Below are 5,000 nucleotides of genomic sequence, written 5' to 3' on the forward strand. Positions count from 1 at the left end.
ATGGTGGGATATTAAGAACATATATCAGTCAGTTGGTAGTGAAGTCTTGGGACATGCAGTTATAAGGAGAGAGCCATGGATATCAAATGATACTTGTGATACTCTGAAAAGGAGATAAAGACAGAAATTGATTGCTTAAAGTTTTCGAGGAAGTGATGAAAATGACAAGGTAGAGCATGCTAAGTATTCCAGTATTGATAGTGTGGCCAAAAGAAAAGCCATGAATGACTGGAGAGAATATTTAGATAGTGAAGCAGATGAGGCTGACAAAACTATGAATTCAGGAACTGGCTATGGTGTAAGAATTGCTCATAGAATTATTAATGAAATCTCGACTGGAGCAAAGAAGAAGAAGCATATACCAATAAAAAAGAGAGATGGTTCTGTTATAGCAATAGAAGATGAAGAAAGACAACGTTTGATGGAATATTTTAGTGAGGTTATGAATATGAGGTATGAAGGGAATAATTTTATTTTAAGCTATCCTCAAAAAACTAAAGAGATGGAAAACTGGCATACGATGGAATAACTGCCGAGATGATACTGACCGAAAATAAAGTAACTCCCAGACTTCTTACAAGAATATTTGGTAGACTGTGGCATGAAGAGGCAAAACCTGATGAATGGGGGTATAACACTTATGTTAGTTGTTATGGAATTATATAGTATGCTTATTCTGAAGAGATTGGAGAGAAAGATTGATGAAAAACTGAAAGATGACCAAGCAGGATTTCGAAAAGGTAGAAGTTGCACTGACCACATTTTCATTTTGAGACATGTTGTACAGCAATGCGTAGAGTATAGAAATTCAATTTTGATGGCATTTGTGGACTATTTAAAAGCGTTTGATAGTGTGCACCGGCCAATTTTGTGGAGAGTCCTGCATTATTATGGAATTCCTCATAAATATGTAAATTTGATGAAGTCTGTTCATGAGCATAGCAAGTGCAAAGTTAATGTTAATGGAGTTTTAACAAATCAATTTTCAGTGAACAGCGGGGTACTCCAAGGGAATGTGTTGTCACCTATGGTGTTTATCCTCCTCATGGATTTTGTAATATACAGAACAGTCAGAGATGTTGGAGAAGGATTGGACTGGATTGGTGATAGCAATTTAGCAGACCTTGTGTATGCTGATGATGCTTAGCTTGTTAGCAGAACACCACAGGGTTTGCAATGCTTGTTTACCAGAATGCATGATATATCATACGAGGTTGGGCTGAAGATAAATAGGAGAAAGACAGAGATGAGAACGGAGTATGCAATGGAAGATGAAATATCATTGGACGGACAAAGGATTAATGAGGTAGAATCATTTAAGTGTTTAGGAACTATGATCTCCAATACAGGGTCGTTAGAATTAGAGTTTAGTGAAAGATTGAAAAAAGCAAATCAGACAATGGCTAGCTTAAGAAAAATTTGGAAACCAAATCGCCTGAAATTACATATAAAAATCAGACTATATATCAGTTTTGTGAGATCTGTGTTACTCTATGGACATGAGTCATGGTATGACAATGGAACAATCTCCAATAAATTTAGTAGATTTGAGAACAAAGCCCTCAGAAGGATATTAGGAGTTAAATGGCAGGACAGGATTAGAAATGAAACTATAAGACAGATTACTCGAGTGCCATATGTTGATGAGATCATGATGAGGGGTGGATGGAGATGGTTTGTGCATGCTCTTTGCACTCCCCAAGAGAGATTAGTTCATCAAACGTTCAGAAGAGTTGGAAGACCCTGGCCTACATGGCTGAGGACCATGAACCATGAAGTAGGAGATGATAAATGGAGAAGTATTTATTTAAAAGCTCAAGATGAGACAACTGTCGAAATCTAACCAAGGCGCTTTGCGTCAATAGGCGTAGGAGGAGTTGATGATGATGATGATAATGATGATGATACAGTACATATCCATAATATATATATATATATATATACATACATACATATATATATATATATATATATATATATATATATATATATATATATATATGATAAATTTTGCACATTTTTACGTGTTTTTTCATATTCAAATAAGCCATATATATTTTTGATACATTAATGTCTGGATTCTCTTAACGACCTCGGGATCAGAGCCCCAGGCGAATCACACAAAGACAAGAGCTTGGCTCCGGCCGGGAATCGAACCCTGGTCGGCAAGCCTGTATAGACAGTGACTAAGCCACTTGGCCACGTGGCTTAGTCACTGTCTATACAGGCTTGCCGACCAGGGTTCGATTCCCGGCCGGAGCCAAGCTCTTGTCTTTGTGTGATTTCGCCTGGGGCTCTGATCCCGAGGTCGTTAAGAGAATCCAGACATTAATGTATCAAAAATATATATGGCTTATTTGAATATATATATATATATATATATATATATATATATATATATATATATATATATACTGTACACACACATATATATGCATATATATATATATATATATATATATATATATATATAATATATATATATATATATATATATATATATATATATATATATATATATATATATATATATATTCACTCTGAGTGTATTTGGACGTTATAAGGTTTCTATTTTGTAACTTATGAAATGGTCCTACTTATTCCACGAAACATATACAAAGGTTGGCTATTGCAAACGTTTTCCACTGAATGAATTGTGATATTTGTTTAAACAAAATGGTATCTAATGATAAGATAAGGAATTGTTGTTCAAAGTCCTCCCATCTTCCTCTAACCATATGGAAGGTGGGGTGGGGTGAGGGGTTTTGTCTGGGAAGAGGTCCTTTGGGATGAATAACCAAGGTCCTCTCCTCATCTAAATCGGGCACTGTTGCTGATGGTGTTTCTGCTGTCAAGATAGGTCACAAGGGCCACTCTTTTAAAGACCTTTCTTTGAATCGAACAATATTCCCAGGTTCTACTTCTAATTAGGTGACATTTACCTGTTGCCGAGAGGTGCGCTGTTTACGAAGCGCCTGACACATTTATCAAACGGCTGTGTTGTTATTGATTGTCCCAGTCAGTCTTTAAAGTACGTGCGTATGTGCGTTAGGGAGCACGTGTAGCCAGTTCGACGTTTTCCTAAATGGGTAGGAAAAATGCTGATTAAATCAGCGTCGCGTTGAGAGGAAGTGTCAACATGGGCCCCTTGCTACACTTAGGCTAGATGCTGCCGGTTTACATCTCCCTTTTCGCTTCCGATATTAATAAAGGTATTTTAGCCTCACCGGACCTCAGGTATTTTGTTGAATTTCAGTGGAGACTGGAACTTATCTCTCTCTCTCTCTCTCTCTCTCTCTCTCTCTCTCTCTCTCTCTCTCTCTCTCTCTCTCTTTGGGGAAAATATAATAATTTCAATATGATTACTTTATAACTTGTAACTTTGAGCTTCGTTGTAAAATATTCTACTACTACAGATTTTTTCTGACCACCACATCTCTCTCTCTCTCTCTCTCTCTCTCTCTCTCTCTCTCTCTCTCTCTCTCTCTCTCTCTCCCTCTCTCTCTCTCACACATTATACTTAGTAAACGTGGATGTAGAGATTAGAGATGAATATAATTTATGTCCTAGTTAAGTTACCTGTACTTAAAACGACATCGTGTCAATCAGACTTCCCTTTGAAATTTTATCTCTATGGGTCTCGTTAGCTGAATATAATTCAAGCATCTTTTTGGTCAGAGAGAGAGAGAGAGAGAGAGAGAGAGAGAGAGAGAGAGAGAGAGAGAGAGAGAGAGAGATCCAACATACGCTGACGAACTCTGTTCTATTTAAACTCCGGTAAACTTTCCGAAATCCGCTGTTTTTGCCCTTGACATTTCCAGATTTTAGGACAATTGATAACCCCCTTTAACTACTATTTTTTTTTCTTTAAAAAGTTGACATTATGGCATTTCTCCACTATTTTTTCTTTAAAAGTTGACACTATGACATTTCCCTATTTGCGTTGACTTTTCTATTAGCTAGAGATGCTCCTTTTTTCTTAGATTAATTCATGAGCAATTGCATGATGAGATAAACATAACATCCTCATATTTTTCTTTTTCTTTTAATGAAAGCTTTTGCTTGATGTGTAGATACATATTTTACTTGCAGTAATGTTGTCTTTCTATTTTTATTCTATATATCTAAAGCAAAGAAGACTTTGGAGATCAAAGGTAACCCAAATGAAGTTAGTTACTTAGGATGCGTTATTGTGGCCAGTATTGACCTGAGACGCAAATTACGTACTTTGTGGTTGTCCGAGTATATCGGGTCTCCGTCAGTGATAGATGTACATAATGAATGTGTGTGAGTTCTTGCGTGATCACGTATGTAGGAGTACGGATGAATTTCAAGAAAAAGATTGGGTGTTCACAATTTTTAGATAGGCTTCGTCACGCAAATCACGCTCCCTCCAAAACCATAGATTCTCCCCTATATAATTCTTCGGACAATCGATTCCTCCGTTACGTAATAATCTTCTCTACACGCAGAGGCGTATCCATCGGTCGATCAAGAAATCAGTCTACGATGTTCTATTATGTATAAGGAATTGGAACGGAGGATCCTTGACGCATACTTGTATATTTGAAATCTTTTCAAATTCTATTATTGTATTTTAGGAGCTGCTTTAGAATTCAATGAAAAGCCAGTTTAAAATCAAATGGATTATGCTGGAATGCCATTGGTAAAAGGACTTATAAGTCTAGTACTTTAAATTTCATACAAAGATGACTGAATGCACAGAATCAGAGTTAGTTACGTTAGTTACCCTTCTCATGGGTGAGTACATTTTCTATGATTTCCCTTGAAGTTCGTTTGGAAGGTCGCCCTTAAGAAATATCACAGACATAGGTGTCTACTTATTTTCCTTTTTTATATAGCTTCTTGCTTATGTTGTAAAATTAATTTGATAGCAGTTGTAATAGTATAAGAGGTTATATTGTTTGAATGCGGAAGTTCACATATGCAAGTAAAATTGTCTGTTTTGGATGTATACAATTCTATATGTTTTAACTGAA

At 36.3% G+C, this 5,000-nt stretch overlaps 1 long non-coding RNA gene across 2 annotated transcripts in view; it reads left to right on the top strand.

Annotated features, from left to right (window-relative positions):
• Positions 1-5,000, top strand: part of LOC137638167 (uncharacterized) — a 224,367-nt gene that overhangs the window by 42,580 nt on the left and 176,787 nt on the right. The window lies entirely within an intron of this gene.

Source organism: Palaemon carinicauda, chromosome 3, assembly GCF_036898095.1.
Source record: "Palaemon carinicauda isolate YSFRI2023 chromosome 3, ASM3689809v2, whole genome shotgun sequence".
NCBI classification, from domain to species: domain Eukaryota; kingdom Metazoa; phylum Arthropoda; class Malacostraca; order Decapoda; family Palaemonidae; genus Palaemon; species Palaemon carinicauda.